This window comes from Prionailurus viverrinus, chromosome D1 (assembly GCF_022837055.1).
Source record: "Prionailurus viverrinus isolate Anna chromosome D1, UM_Priviv_1.0, whole genome shotgun sequence".
Taxonomy (NCBI): Eukaryota; Metazoa; Chordata; class Mammalia; order Carnivora; family Felidae; genus Prionailurus; species Prionailurus viverrinus.
In genome coordinates, this window is record NC_062570.1 from 89240872 (window position 1) to 89257614 (window position 16743).

The 16743-nt window shown below is 48.2% G+C and overlaps 1 protein-coding gene across 18 annotated transcripts in view; it reads left to right on the forward strand.

Annotated features, from left to right (window-relative positions):
- The window catches only part of CD44 (CD44 molecule (Indian blood group)), an 89769-nt gene that overhangs the window by 2671 nt on the left and 70355 nt on the right, over positions 1 to 16743 (forward strand). Inside the window, exon 1 of one of the 18 annotated variants that reach the window (XM_047824105.1) lies at positions 13625 to 13633. The exons of the other annotated variants lie outside the window; for them this stretch is intronic. The gene's annotated coding sequence lies outside the window, so the exon portion shown is untranslated. Of the gene's footprint in view, positions 1 to 13624; positions 13634 to 16743 lie in introns of those variants that run through there. 18 annotated transcript variants of the gene reach the window in all.

Genomic DNA, 16743 nt, shown 5'->3' on the forward strand with positions numbered 1-16743 from the left:
CTCCCTGGGAGTATTAGAGACCCCTCTTCCTGGGAGTTAGGGCTTTGGCTGTGTTTTCCCAGGTGGAGAAGCAAGAAATCCATCACTACTGAGGTTAGCATCAATTAATTCAGTTATTCCCCAGATACACATTGGACATCTCATTTCCTGCCAAGGCGCCATGCCAAGTAGGTGTGTGTGAGGCTGGCGGCCAGTAAGAAATGGTTCCATTTTCTTCCAAATTGCCCCACGCAGAAGCAGCATGGGCAGCATGAAATTCTTAAGTTATGACAGATCCCCTTCCATTCATTCAACAAGTATTTCTTGACTCATTGTCATAGACTCACCAATGGGGACTCCAAGGACCATTTAGAAAAACCCTTCTTTTTCCCATGGAGGAAGCAGACCCTGAATAGGAGGGAGGAGTGACTTTCTGTCTCGCAGCAGACTTAGGGCTGGACATCTTCCATCCACGGGGCTCTGAAATACCCCCATCACCAAGGACTCCACCTCTGTCCCCGGGGTGAGCCTAACACTGGTTTCACACCCTAAATGCTACCTTCCACATTCACTACAATTTTTTATTTTCCTCTATAATATACACGGTTTGAGCTTAAGATAAAGAATAATGGTATATATTTCTTACCACAAAACAAAAGTGCTTCTCGAGGAAGAGGCTCTGTACTGTCCTAGGGCCTCTAGGGCCTCCTTGGAGGATGGCTAAATCCCTCAGAGGTAAGAGCACCCCTGTTGTAAAAGCCTGACGCTCCTATTGCAAAGTAGGGTTCTAAATCCCAGGAAATGCATTTACTGAGCACTGGCTTTGTGCTAGGCATTCCGCCAGAGGGTTTGAATAGATTATTCTATGGAAGCCTCATGACGTGCTAAATATGTTTAGTTAACCCCATTTTCTAGATCAAGAAACTGAGACTCAGGGAGGTGTTATGACTTGCCCAAGGACACACAGCTAGTAAATGGTGGAGCTGGGATTTCCCATTGTCTAACACCCCCCCACCCCGTGTTGGACTCCAATGCTAACACCCCTTTGATTCACTGCTTTGGAAATTGCATGCGTATGTCGTTCCCATATCCTCCCCATCCCTTGTGACCAGCTAACGTGAAGCCTGGTGTGAATGGCTTTCTCGCTCCGCCTGGCAGAATGTGGACTCCCGGCTGCTCTACCCTGCCCTATCCTGGACTGTCTCTCCCTAGGCTTGGCCACAGCTGTCAAGAGATGCCAACCTAGTTATTTGTTGCTAAAATAAGTCAATTCCCTTATCAGCGTCCAGCTGCCCTTCTAGACATGCTCTCATTTGCAGGCTTGGAAAAAAGGGAGAGGCTGTTCCTTGTCTAAGAGACAAGTTAGGGCAATGTCCTCTGCCTGAAAATGAAGAAAGAGGGCCTGCCTGCGGAAGCCCTCACCCCAACTCTGCCAGCATTTTGGATGTGTTGACCCAGAAAGCCCCTCCTCACATGCTCACTGGAAACCTTCAGTGTTTGTTTAGCAGACTGTACGTGCCCCAGAGAGGGAAAGTCTTGAGGACCCGGGTGGCAGGCTGACATGGGTTTCTACAAAAGTCAAGGATCTTGAACTGAAAGGCAGAGTGGAGCAGTCTCCCAGGTGGGGGGATTTGAGATCAGTCTGCAGTGTCCAGGCTGTTAGTTCCAAGCTGGGGTTCCCTGACAGAGTGGAGGTGGGCTGGTGCTGTATCTCCCCATCACTAGGTCCTGGCTGGGGCTGGGCTGGGGCTGGGGCTGGGCTGGGGCTGGGGCTAGGGCTGGGGCTGGGGCTGGGCTGTGCTGGGGCTGAGTCCGGGGCTGGGCTTGGTCTGGGCTGGGGTTGGGGCTGTGCTGAGGCTGAGGGCTGGGCTGGGGCTGAGGCTGGGCTGGGGCTGGGGCTGGGCTGTGCTGGGGCTGAGTCCGGGGCTGGGCTGGGTCTGGGCTGGGGTTGGGGCTGTGCTGAGGCTGAGGGCTGGGCTGGGGCTGAGGCTGGGCTGGGGCTGGGGCTGGGGCTAGGGCTGGGGCTGAGGCTGGTCTGGGGCTGGGGCTAGGGCTAGGGCTGGGGCTGGGCTGTGCTGGGGCTGAGTCCGGGCTGGGCTTGGTCTGGGCTGGGGTTGGGGCTGTCCTGAGGCTGAGGGCTGGGCTGGGGCTGAGGCTGGGCTGGGGCTGGGGCTGGGCTGTGCTGGGGCTGAGGGCCCGGCTGGGGCTGAGGCTGGGCTGGGCCTGGGGCTCAGCTAGGGCTGAGCTGTGTTTCCCCAGCACCTCTGTTCAGCCAACTCCACCCAGAGTCTAAAAAGGAAGTGACTCTTGTGAAAGAAGAGATGAAGCAGGTGGCAGATGCTGACAGACAAAGCATGTTTCTCAAAGGGGATCTTTTTTCTTCAGAAAGAAATTCTGGGGGATTGCACAGTGAGAAGCAGATGAGTCAATTTCCTTTGTGTCCCTGCTTGAATGGGAAGCACACTAGTGTTCTTTAGAATCATCAGGGTAGACTAGTGCCTCCTACCTTAAATTCAAACCCCACTTTTCACCCGCTGAGCAAGTTGAGATATTTTCTTTAAAAAATGTGCTCCCCCAGGGGCACCTGGGTGGCTCAGTCGGTTAAGCGTCTGACTTCGGCTCAGGTCATGATCTCGTGGTTTGTGGGTTCAAGCCCTGCATCGGGCTCTGTGCTGATATCTCGGAGCCTGGAGCCTGCTTCGGATTCTGTGTCTCCCTCTCTCTCTGCCCCTCCCCTGCTCATGCTCTGACTCTGTCTTTCAATAATAAATAAACGTTAAAAAAATTTTTTTTAAGTGTACTCCCCAAAAGCTGGCCATCAAGGGTTTGGGAAGCCAGACCCATCCGGCAGAGTTAGGAAGGGGTGTTTCCTAGTCTGTGGTTGTGGAATCTGGCTTGGCGTGGATAAAGTGATGGTGCATGCCAAATTTTCTAGGACAGTCAGGATTTCCAATGTGCAAATGTTCTACCAGTCGACGCATGGTATATATTTTGACGAAGTGTCTATATACTTTTCTACCAATAAATGTATAGCTTCATGTGATTAGAAGTCAAAAACTTCGCAAGCATCTTACATAAATGAATTCACATCCTTACAACTCCTTAATCGAGTGCTTGATTACATTGATGTCTGTTTCCGAAAATGTGTGCTTTGGAGAGAAATATTTAATATTCCTCTGCTCTCCACTTCTCGATCTCTCCAATATGTGAAGTACCAAGATGAGCTATGTATTTGACCCTTGCTTGCTAGACGTGGGCATGCATCCATTGTGGGTGTGCTTCTAAGTATGTATGTGTCGGAGCCCATGTGTCTACACGTAATGTGAATATTGCTGGTCAGTCCTTAAGAATTTATCAGGTGTCTTCTGCGGGTCCCACACTGTGCTGGGTACTACAGAGGAATTGCGTGTCTGAGGTTGGCACTTAGAGCCAAGAACCTTGGGGTGCTACAGATAAAGCATGTAGCACTGATCGATAGCCGGGCCATTTTAGACTGTGAGGCTAACAGCATTTCTGAGCTGAGACAGAAATGCTGAGCTGAGCAAAGGAGACTGGAGGAATCCATGGAGGAGAGGAAGTGGCAATAGGGACAAGATAGGATTTGAATACGTGAAAAAAACAGAATGAAAAAGGTGTGTGTATTTCTGTTACCCTGCTGTTAATTTACCCGCTCTCTAATATGTTAGTCAACTAGACCAGTGTATTCAACAAACGTTTACCCCGTGCCTCCTCGGTGCACCAGGTTGTTTGGGCACTGGGGGGGCCCATTGTCAGAAGGCCACAGTTCCTCACCCCTGACTAGCTAGCTCACGGTGTATGTAATATTATATGGTTTCCTAGCTAACGAGCGACCATGTATCTCTGGCTTCCACATACTGGATTCTGGTAGTGCACCTGCCCTCCCGGAGTTGTGACAACCAAAAATGCCTCCAGGCTTTGCCAAATTGGGGGTGGTGGTGGGTAAAGCCACCCCACATTGAGAATCTGGTATCATAAGATGGCGGCCATTCCAGTAACCTCACCTCTGACTATGTGGTATCTGGTCCTCATAGGGCCCCAGTTAATTAGCCTTAAAACCCCACCATAAAACCATGCAGGGAGGCCTTTTTATCTTTTGGGGCCGCACTTCTAAAAAAGGGGAAAACCCAAAACCATCATATCTTCTATTATCTGTCCTCTTCAGCACTGTGGGAGCCCTCTGACATCAGGGATTGTATAACATTCTTTCTTTCTTTCTTTCTTTCTTTCTTTCTTTCTTTCTTTCTCTTTTCTTTCTTTTTTTTTTTTTTTTTTTTTTGGTGGTCCCAGATCCGAGGGTTGGTCCTAGCTACTGGTAACTGTTGAACTGAAATGAATATCCAGATATAGAAATAACTTTGTCTTGTGTACAGAAGCATGCTGGACAGCATGCATAGGATGCAAATACATCTGTGTGTTTATGGTAACAGTGGAGATGGCTGTTTTGCTCAGGGCAGGGCGGAGAAGGGCGATTGGCCGGTCAGCTGCCCACCACGGGGTTCTTATTTGGTCTGCCCCAAACAGGGAGATCACCCGTCTGTTTGTGGTTTTGGTGGCTGCTTGCTGTGGCTGGGTACGTCTGTCTGAGGACAGGGTTACTAGCTTCTTGGGCCAAGAAGGGAGTGGGAGCCAGGCAGATGATGACTCCAACCCCTAAATTTAAGCCTCAAAATAAAACACTCCCCAGCAGCAGCCCACTTGGAGGTCCGGTTATTTTGGAGATGCTGCTCCGAGGTTGGATTCCTTGAGCACCCTCCTGACCCCCCTGCTTCTGGAAGGTGAAGGTGGTGGCGGCTGGGAGAGAAGCTGAAGAGCTTCACAGAAGATTCTTGCCTTCTCTGTGGGTCTCCTGCAGCCCCTGAAGGGGCAAGCCTTCTGATGGGGAAGCCCGATGTCTGATGGGAAAGCCACACTGGAAATAGCAAACCGTGCCTCCTCGCCATAGAGCTCGCCAAGTCTGGAGTTGCCCACACCTGGGACAGGTCCTGCCTACCCAGGGATCGTCTGCCCAGTGAGACTCAGACACGGGGGAGGCAAGCGAGGAACGAGGGGAGGGTGTCATGGGGGAAAAGAACATCCCGAAGCCAGACCTTCCCGAGTGCTGTGCACTGGCTGCCTGGGTGTGTCCACCCGAGGCAAGTGGCCCTCCTAAGTGCAAGTGTGGGCAGACAGGTCCTAGGTGGGTGGGGAGGGCTGAGTCACCGAGGAGGTGATTTGCAAAACTCAGGCCCCAAAACTCTTCCTCGAATCTGCAGCTTTTGAGAGTATAGGTTAACTGCAAAACTCCAGCCGGGAGAGACTATTCCCATTTGCTCTGGTGTCATTGCCAGGGTCCTCTGGAGGTGCCTCTAAGTTCGTCTTTCTTCCCCACAACCTTTCTTGACAGTTAGAGAGAGCTCTTGTACCTTCTGCACTGGCTTCTTTGCAGTGCGTTGTATAGTTCTGAGATAACGATCACCACAATTAGTAACAATAGTAAATACGAACTGAGCGCTAGGTTGTGCCCGCACCGGGACCTTCTGTTTCCTATATACTCACCTTGTTTAATTCATACGCCAACCTTATGAAGTAATGCTGGTATTATCCCTCCTTTAAGCCATAGGGAATTTGAGTAACTTGTCCAAGGCTACAGAGCTGGTAAGTGATGGAGCTCAGATTCGAACGTAGGGGGTCTGGCTACTGGGCCCAAGCTCTCAGTCACGGCATTACTGCGCATCTCTTAGTACATGAAAATGTCAGGGCCCCCAGAAACCCGGATGGCGATAACTGGTAGTGCTCTGGTTGTTTTCATAAATTCCATTCGGGAGTCAGGTGTGGGTTGGGCCACAGCGTCCACACAGCTAGCTTTGCCCTCCCCTTTGTATACATGATATCAGAAGAAGGGGCTGCAATTGCAAATACGAAGAAGTGGCCATGGAAAGTTCTCCCCATTCATACTCTGAGCGACTCATTCATTCCAATTCCTGCATAGAAGTTCTTCTCTCCTCTATACAGTGGGGAGTTAGGGAGGGGATAGGATTGACAGGGATGGTGGGTTGAGTTATTTGTTCATTATCACTTCATTACGTGTCCCCTGGATGAAAGGCAAAGGTTGCTTCTTGGTGCTTCTCCACCATCTAGGACTTTGGCTCCCGAAGGGACAAAGCTGGAAAAGGAGTCAGTCAAATAACAGCAACGTGTTTGCCCTCAGTGCAAGGGTCCTTGGCCCGGGGCCTTCTCTCTACCAGCTAGAATTGATGAGGGAGGGAGGCAGCTCAGAGAGGAATCAGGAATCAGGCTGCACTCACCCTGGCATAAAGCAAGAAGCGAGAACTAGAAGTAGACGCAGCCCTCCCTCCCAGCCCTAGCCTACACCTAAAAATGGCCTAGCTTCTGTGTGTCCCAGCAGGTGACCCTTGCATGGGGAGGTGGGGGAGAGGGGCAGGGTTTCCTCTGGGTGCTTCGCCTGAGAAACAAGCCACCCAAAGAAAGCTGGAGGCAAAGCCCCCCGGGGACATCCGACGCGGTCTGTAAGACGGGACCTGTGCGTTCGGCCTGAGCTCAGAGGTTCATCAGATTCCTTACTTGTTTGAATGTCACTTGAGCAGGTCTGCAATGCCTCCCATGACACCAGTCGTGGATCTGGGTAGCATCTTTTTCCACCTCCTCTCTCAGAGAGCACCTGCTGAGCCATCGGGGTGATGACAGTAAAGCGTCTTCCCCAGTGTCCATCATTGTGCAACTTGAGATGCCCGGGAGAAACCAACACTTCCATGTGACCAGTACCTGGTCTCCTGCGTCCGATCTAGAAGGTGGTTTCTGCCCAGGTGGTTTCTTCACACACTCCAAAAGTAATAAACGAGGAACTGCCATCTGCCAGTCACAAATACTGGCATTGCTGAGCGTGAGGTTCGAGAAGCAGAGTCCAGAAGAGCTGTACACTATCTTACAGCCTGCAGGGGACCGGTGGATGTCACTGAGTCAGGCCCACAGCCACCGGCTTGTCGCACGGTCACGTTTTCCTGCAAAGGGAAGGCACAGGTTCGGGTACCTACAAGAGTGCTGTTGGCACAGAGGTAGACCAGACTTGAAGAGGGAATCGGCACTGCCATAGAAGTCTTTTGTCCAGAAGTTCATCTTTGAGTGGATCTTCTGTCGAGGACAAGTTGTCTTCCTAGCGTCAGCCTTGGAGGGCAGGTACATCCCTCCAGACTTCCCAGAGTGACTTTTACTCTTCTCTGTTGTCTTGTTCCTCCATGATAATTCACAAAAACCCCACTAGCGTTATCTCCATCTAAAAGAAAGAAGTGTGAGGGATGCCTCTGAGCTGTGTATGGGCATCTGTTGTCTTTCACTGCTGAGCATATAAGCTCGTTACGGAAAAGCTCATGCTTTATGTACATTATATACATTTTTGTATTGCTGTTGTCCCCAGCTGTCGGTTCTGCAGTTAATGTAGATGCTCAGTAAATGTTCAATGGCTGGGGCACCTGGGTGGCTCAGTCGGTTGAGCGTCCGACTTTGGCTCAGGTCGTGATCTCGTGGTTCATTACTTTGAGCCTCGCATCGAGCTCTCTGCTGTCAGCTTGGAGCCCACTTTGGATCCTCTGCCCGTCGCCAACTCTGTACCTCCCCTGCTCATGCTTTCTCTCTCTCTCTCTCAAAAAAAAAAAAAAAAATATATATATATATATATATTCGATGACTGACTGAATGAATGAAATTTCTAGATTTGGCAAAGTAATCTTTCTCATTTACCTTCAGTGATTTGTATAGGTTGCGACTAATTCTTTTTCATCCTTTTTTGTTTTCTTTCTGGTCTATAGAAAACTTTTCGTTTGACTTTTTCTAGTGTCCCTTGTAGTGATCCTCAAACCTCCTTGAAATTGTTTTTCTCTGCATTCTCCCTCATTTGAGGGCATCTTTCTTGAAGTCCGATATGTCAGGCCAGGCAGGGGAGGTTCCCAGCTCATTAGGTTTTGTACAGTAGGACAGGGATCTTGACTTCCTATACATCCGTCTGCTGCTATGCTCCCGCCCTCCCTTCCAAATCTGGTCTCAAGTATGAAAAACCCCAAGCCTCAAAATCGTGTTCTCGGTGACACTTAGGGAAAAGATGTTGGCTTTTGGCCACTCTGTTAAAAGAAAAAAGAGGGAGTTGTTTCTTTCAGTGGTTGAAAAGCCTTCCATTCCAAAGACCGCTTGGGCCAGACCAGAGGTTTACTGTGGTGCAGTGGAAACGGAGTTTGGCTTTGGAGGGGTCCCGTGTAGAAGGCGTAAGAGCTGTGAAGAGAGGCAGACCTCAGGTTGATTCCCCCCTTTGCCACTTTAGGGTGGCGTGAGCTCAGGCAGTGCACATGTTAAGTGTCTAGAACAATGTTTAGCATGTGGTTTCTAGAGCTAAGTGTCTGGTGCATAGAGGTGCCTCGAAAATAAAAATGGCTATTATATTATTACGTTCCAGTTTGCTGAACAAATCATTTCACCCCTGTTTGCCTTTAATTTTCCATGCCTAAAATGAGAGGGCTGGCTTCGAGTTGATCTATAAAGTCCTTTGCAGGCCTCATGATCTATAAATCCACCTCTCCGTGGGCCACGAACACCTAAGCCTCATAAAACTTAATGGAAAGAATAACACGACTATAATGCAGTGCCAAAAAAAAAAAAAATTAAAAGAAGTGATGCCTGGTTTGTATTAAATGTCAGAAGTGAATTATTAATCCATGCCAGCAACAAGTCTATTCATCCAGTGACACTCTGAACCTCAGGGGGCAAGCGTGGCTCTCGGGAACAAGGTGCCTTGTTCAGAGGATTCCACTGGTTCCTCTCAGTCACTTGGGAATGGGCACATGAAGAAGCTTGGGCCAGAGAAGTTAGGAACATGTCTTAGTCACACAGCTAAAGATACAGAAAGCCAGTCCTGGGATTACCTGCAGGATCTGAATGCAATACCCTTTACCTTAAACTGTAGTTAAAAAACAAAACAAAACAGAACAAAACAAAACAAAACAAACCATTGTGTCAAGTGACCAGAAAATCTAACTCATGAAGAAGAGGAAAGATTATGTCCTTCACTCTCTAAGTTCCATGAGTAACTTGGATTTCTCAGCCTTCCTCAAGGGAATGCTATAACGTGTTGGTGCAAAACAAACCATAATGTTCAGCCAAAGCAATGCGTAGAGGGTGAGCTACAGTAGCCTATGGAAAATAACTAGGGTGGCAATGGGGGTCTTAAAAAAAAGAGCAAACAAACATAATACACACACACACACACACACACACACACACACACCTCCACGCAAACATATACATACATACACACACAAGGCACGGGGCAAGGCAGACTTTTGAGATGGCAAGTTGCTGCTTCTACTGATAACTTTCCAGATTCCTGCTACAATGTTTATTTCTTTTTCATAAAGCCAGAGAAGCCCTTTTTGCTTAGGAAAAGAAAAAAAAGGAAGGAAGGAAGGAAGGAAGGAAGGAAGGAAGGAAGGAAGGAAGGAGAAAAGAGGGAGGGAGAAGGGAGGAAGGAAGGAAGAAGTAGTGAAGAAAAGGAAAAAAGGAAGTCCTAAAGATGGCACTACTTAGGAGCTTGCCAAAGTGGGTCAGAGACTAAATGCCCTGTCAGGGCTCTGACCTTCTGTCAGTCACTTAAAGTCCTTACTGAGATCACATCCATCCTGGGTGTGTCCATTTCACATCCATCTGGAATCCGCCCACCAGAAGCTGAAATAAAATGCCAGATGGGTTCCGATCTCTTGTCATACGCAGTGCCCTCAATTATTGCTTGGTCATCTGTGGCCAAGATGCCATAGCCAATCCCATAGGCACCATTCTAGGAGAAGTGACAACCGCACGCAGCCAGTGGAGGTTTGGCGTTTCTCCCTCTTAGTCACGGGACTGTGGGCACCACTTGCCTTACGGTTTGCCTGTGTCCCCAGTTGTAAAATGGTGATAAACTCGCTAAATCAATCCACTAAAACATGTGGTGTCATTGGCGCCATGAAAAGAAGTGAGGGGGGTGGAAGATCTAGTTTCTGTCCTCACAGAGCTTATTACAGTTTTGAGGGAGAAAAGCCAAACAGATGAAAGAACTCTACAAGACGATGTATCTTCAAGCGCTAGAAGATGACTGTCTGTGAGTGGTGAATGTGTAGGCTTCGTGGAAGAAGTGGGATTTGATGAGGAAGTGGATGAGTGTGTGAAAGCAAATGGACAGAGAGAGAGGAGGGAATAGGCAACCCACTGAAGTGCAAAGCTTGAGCTGAAAGTTTCAAGTGAGGGCAAATGCATCTGGCTTGACGGGGTCAGGAGAGGGCTCAGCCTGCCAGAATAAGAGAGGCCAAGCTGAGGAACACCGAGGGCTGACGCTGGACAGCTTCCAGGTGATCAAGTGTCAGTGGCACCATCTGCAAGATCCAATTCTGCCCCCGGGAAGTTCTCACGACGCCCTCTTCAGAGGCCGCTAGACAGAGTTCAGAAGTGGGGCAGTCCCAGCACTACTTGGGATAAAACTTCAGCAGCTTTGGCTGTGTTGGAGAGTGGCAAGTGAAGAGAATCCTAAGCAAGCCCTACAGTACCAACAGCAAATAGATTTCAGCTCACATACCATTTCCCATTGGTTATTAGAGGCTACCTGGAGGGCTGTGCTCAAGAGCTAAAGCTTGACTCAGCCTCAGATGGTGCTGTGATCCATTAGTGATGTCTGCCACAGGCACGTTATGGAAGGCTCAACCCCTGTCTCACAGGGATAACATTACAGTCGAGCAGCAGGCTTTTCTAGTTTTCCATTCTGATGGTTGCATGTAACTGGGACTTTACCCACTCAAGTCTAGTCAGCAAGTCTTTCTGTAGACTCCACCTCCTTCCAGAAGAGTATAAATGCAGTCTCTTACCCAGAAGAGTTGAGTGACTTGCGCCTTCTCTCAAGATTCATTTGCACTGCTTTCCCGTCACCCCAAGTGAAGTTAGATGCTGAGAGCCAGGAATCTCCTCTATTTGAACCAGAGCCAGACTCCTTGGCAAAAGGCCCCTTCTCCACATCAGCTTCTCCATCTGCAAACTGAGAAGACAAAAATGGTGCCTCACCCATGGGGGTGATAGGAGGAATAACTAGCTAATGTGAGTAAAGGCTTTGAAGATCAAAGGGTTGTAGGCACACGTTAATTACAACTTTTATCAGCCCTGGAGCCTCTGCATTCTCAGCTGCCACTTGGGGCTCTTCTGTGCCTCTTCTGTGCCTCCCAAATGCAAACAGCAACAGCATTCCACAGACTGGCCCCTCTGGGTCCTGCTTGTAAGATCCAAGTCAAGAAGGCTGGATTCTGAACTCCGGGCGGGCAAGCCCACCCTGGGCCACTCAAGTTTCCCACTACTCATGCCCAAGGGAGAAAGCAAGCTTACTGCCTGGGCAGGTACCATGAGATAGAACCAAGGTATAAACAAAAGGCTCCACCAAGAGTCACCTAGAAATAGCCCCCGGGTGAGATTAGGACACTCTGCTCTAATTCCCACCATGTCAAAGCCTAATTGTGTGACCTTGGGCTACTGGCTTTATCTGTCTAATGCTTCACTACACTGTGTGAACCACCGGGGGGATAATAATCCCTCTGCCTCCCCTGGTCCTCTCCACCTTTGCCTGCTGGTGTGAAAGTGTTTTGTGCTGGTAGGCAGGAGCACGTGATATAGAACTACAAGGTCCTATTATTACCGGAGGTAACTTTCGCCTCTATCTCTGTCTCCCGTTGCTGGTTGACCCCAATCATTGAAATTGTATTCTTTGGAATGTTCACCAATCTCTTCAGAGCTGCTGTCCCCTCCTGGGCAGGGCTTATCTAGGAGGACGTGGTATGTGCTCAGGCTTCTCGGTTGTGCCATTTTCTGAGGCCTGCAGAGGCAGTCAAACTGGCAGGAGACCTGCCTGGCGGTGTCCTGTTAAGTTGAATCACAATGCTCCTGCTAGGATAACTCGGTAAAAGTACCAGAGGCAGGGGTAGGAGGGTTTTCAGATGCTTTGCTAGGGCTTAGAAAGTGTCAGCTGGCCTGGGCCCCCGTAGCAGCAACAAAACACGGATCCAAAGAGGGAGACGAGGAGAAAGGGAGAAAGGACCCTACGTTATCCTGCGCTAGTGACAAAAAGCCAAGGATGATGGCGTGTCAAAATGGGAAAGGATGCTGGACATTATGTGGCCCATTCATTTATTGGACAGATGAGGGAGAGACGTCTCAAAGATTCTGCAAGTGACTTGCCCAAGGTCATGTAACTAGTTAGAATCAAATCCCTGGCCTTCTGATTCTCAGCCTAGTACCCTTTCCATTTCGTACTTTGACATGATAGAGGAAAGGCACTAGACAAGAGGACGCTGGCTAACCAGGGCAAGCAGACTAGCAGGACACAGAGAGGAAGCGGAAAGGGTATTGGGTTTTTTAACACAATGGAACATAGTGTAGGTGTTTACACTCCACCGGAGCCTTTATTGTTCTTGGACCTGGTTTCCTGTGCCATACCTTGTATACCCATATTTGGTGTTGATCTTAATCCTTTTTGACTTAATGAGCACTTGGAAACCAGAAAGCCCAGTGCAACCTGGCCTGGCTTTCGCCCAGCCTCTCTGAGCAATTCTGTGAGCTGAGTCAATAATCAGTGGTTTTCAAACGATTCATTTGTTCCCTCGACACATGTTTATTGAACCATACTATGTGCCAAGCGCTCCACCAGGCACTGGGGATACAGTTTTAAACAAGGGAGACACGGTTTCTACTCTCACGGAACTTACAGTCTGTTTCGGAAGACGGAGAGCAAACAAGTGGGTTTTCCCGCATTGAATGGCAGTTGTGGCGAATGCTGTGCTAGAGAAGCATGGGGTCGCTGAGAGCATGTCACAGGGAGGCCTCCTCTGATCTGGAACATCAAGGGAGATCTCTGAAGCCCAGTAGTATGAATAGCAGTAACTCTGCTCACAGGATGTCCCCAGTTCCTTGGAGGCCCTGTTTGTTGAGCTTCTCAACCCCAACCGTGCTCAGGACCACGAAGCAGCCTGGTGGCTGGGTCCAAAACCCCTTCAGCCACCCCAGCCAAGGAAGCCCCTCCTCTGGCTGTCTCACACTTGGCTCACTGAGTAAGAGAGCAAGGAAAGGAAGTTCTACTCCTCAAAATTCTGAAAGCGACTGGTTTATCATGTCTGTCCTGAAATGGACAGTGGTAAAAAGAGAATCATGGCACTCTCCAAGCTGAGTGAGACTTCGATGATGATGATGATGATGATGATGATGATCTTAATGAATGAGACCTTTAGAAGTATGTGTTGGGGGAGCAAAGTAACCCAAACTCTGGGAACCAAAAAATGTCATATGATGCCGGAGTTATTTTAAGCCACGGGAAAAAAATTCATAATTTACTTAGGAATCTTGAATGTTAAGCCTTGGTTTAGGGTCAGACCTCACTGATTTTACTGCAAGTTTCTCAGGGGTTTTTTTGTTTGTTTGTTTTTGTTTTGTTCTGCCTTGTTTTTGAGCACCTTGTTGATCGGAGCTGGGGCCCGGGGTCTGGTTCGTGTGAGCACAGGAGGTCGTTTGCAGGATGGCTCCCAGCAGCCACACGGGTGCCTCTGTTGGGTCCAGGCAGCGGGAACAGGCAAGAAGCCTGGGCGCAGATGTCCAACACCTGGCTGAAAGGCCCGGGACTCCTTTATCTCCTTTGTTGCTGGGAACTACTTGGAGATGATGTGTCCCCCGTGTAACTGCTGTCTGTCACACGTGTCTTGGTATACCCGTATCGGTGCGAGCCAGCCGAATAGCTCCGTAACAGAACAATGAAACAGAAACCCTCGTAAAATGTTATCTTGCACAACAGAAATATGGAGGCCGGATGATTTTAGGAGCTCGGTGATGTTATCAAAGACCCGGTTTTCTTCCAACTTCCCACTCTGCCATGCCCATTGTCTGCCTGCAAGTTAGCCCTCTTCATAGTCTGAAACGGACTGCCAAAGTTCCAAGCATCCTGTGAGAAAAATAACAGTACCTAGCAGCAGGAGGAGGAATGCCTATTCACGAATGTCTCTCCCCCAAAGTTGGAGGAATGGCTTTTCCAGAAGTCCTCACTTCCCTTTCCTTTCCATTGGAAGAATGGGGTCACATTCCATGGAATGCTGAGACAGAACCAGGCACTGGCCAGGAGAACTCTGACCACCCTGCTTCGCTTAGACCAGTCATGATTCGCCCACTGGAGCTGGGAGTTGGGGCCTCACACCCCCTGAAGCACGAGTTTGGGATTTTGATCAAAACCAAGATTCGATTAGGAGAACTTTGTTGCATTAATAACAATGTCTGTTAACAATGAGTAAGGCCCCGGAGGGCGTCCACCCACCTAGTAGAGTTGTGGTCAGAGACTGTATCTACAGTAAAGGAAAAAAAAAAGAAAGCTAAGTTCTTGTGTTCCTAAGACACACCCTCCATCTTTTCGTGAGAAGACACGCCTAATGGATAGAGTTCACGTGGGGGACACACTGCATTTTGAGACTTTGTGGCTTATACTCAATCATAAAGAGCTGGGATTTTATCCTGTTTTCTCTCCCCACAAAAAGCGTATCAGGGAATAACCTTAAATCTGTCGTAACTTACGAGAAACAGTCAACCGTTTGTGCGCTTGAGCCCTTTATTATTAGAAACTCATTACTGCAACCTATCTCATCACTGCTGGAGCTGCATCATGCATGAGGACCACGCATCTGCAGTGATCCATTTAGAAAGAATTACTATGACCTTGAATGAATATCTCTTCCTGTAAATTATGAGATGATCATCCCCAAGGGAGATAGCTAGCTTCTCGTTTCTATAACTAGAGTGTTTTAATGTGTATGAAGGGTCTTCAGCTCCATTATATAATCCAGCCCTTACATTAACTTCATGGTTAGCATTATTACCCTCCTGGATAGACGACAAGTGTAATGACTTTCTTAAGGTCATACAGTTAATTAATGCAGCTTTGGGATTTGAACCCTAGTTTTCCAGTCCCGAAGATGATGTCCGTGTCACTGCACTGTGTTGGCTTCCAGTGGACCTGACTGACTTCCTTTCGAGGAATCTGGAATTGACTTTTTAATTTTATATTAATAATCGCTCTTTCATAAGCAGGAAAGCACCTTCCTGATAATTTCTTTGAGTCTGAAGTTCAAGGGTCTAACATCTTAACATTTTAATAAGCCCAAAGATGAACGGGAGGGTTTTCTGGGACAGTACCCTGCCTCCATGCAGCTAGCTCATGAATCTAGTAAGTGGTATGTGGGGAGAAACTTTGGGATTTTGTTTGTTTGTTTGTCTGTTTGTTTTCACCTAAATATCATTAAAGGATTTATGATGACTGCATCCAGGAAAGAGAAGCCCAAGAGATGTTTAATGCAGACCTCGAGGAGGGGTCTGCTTGTTTGGGGTATCTAATGACGAAAGAGCTGGAGGAAACGGATTCTATTAAACCAGAATGATTTGTGGTTTATTCCGAGGGTGAAGTTTCTGACCATGAGGCTTGCCGTGCATTTGACTGGCTGGCTAGTTCCCAACCTACCTTCAGTTCTCAGCTAAAATGGCATTTCCTTAGAGAGACATCCCTTGGGGACAGCAAAGGCCTTGGGGAAGAAAGGCTTCCCATTGGACTAATTACTCAGCACCTTGTACTTCTGTTATGACATTTTTTTGTGCTGTGCTGTTGACGTGTTTAATATCTGTCTTCTTCTATGAGCCATCACCTCCTCTGGGACAGTGACCTGGCCTACCTTACTCAATGCCCAGGTCCAAGGGCTCAGCACACAGGCGCTGAATGAAACCCTGTTGAATGAATGAAGCTGAGACTGGAATTCTCTTTCCTGAAGGCCTGTGTCCACTTCAGTGTTGGGGTGGTTCTGTGGGATTGTAGTTTACCATCGTGGATTCAGGCTGTGATCTCTAAATTCAACCAACAGCACTTTATCTGTCTGTCTGTCTGTGTCTGTCTGTCTATCTATCTATCATCTATATACCTACCTATTATCTTTGTATCTATCTATGTATCTATCTACCTATTTACCTACCTACCTATCTGTGTATCTATCTATCCATTTATGTATCTGTCACTTTATCTATCTATCTATCTATCTATCATCTATTGAATCATCTTTCTATCAGAATAAGAGACAAGCGCTTAAAAGCAAAGGAGGGTCAGCAAGCAAGCCACATTTCTCATTCTCTCCTTCTTCATGGTGCACACCACCCAATTCCCACCTCCCCTCCTTATTAGTTGGCATCATCTAAGAAACAGCGTCTCCCATGACTTTCTGCAAGGGCACCAAAGGGAAGCTGAAGAGGTGCAATGTCTGACCACTCAAGACGGATGTGAAAGACAAGGAGGAAATATTTTCTGTTTCGGTAGAGGAAAAATGAGGCAAGGTTTGGGGGAAGCATGCCCTGGGTCCTCTACACTCTTCTTGCTGGGGGCACAAGGAGGGACCTCCCATGGCTCCCTCTGGGACATATTTGGGGCAGCTCTCTCTTCTTTTCAAACAAGTGTCCCCATATAAGCCCCAGTGTTCCTTTAGGACTGTTTCTCAGGAAACAGGAAATGTACCCTATTATCTCTTTGGGCTTCCTGTTCTTTAGTTGTTTGGAAGGCAAAAGTCAACAATCACTTCTGCATTGTTTGCTTTGTTAGAAACTGGAGAATTAATTGGGTTTCTTCTCCAAAGGAGTTTCCCATACCCTCTGGAAGGCTTTCAGAAACCGGCCTCTCTTCCAATA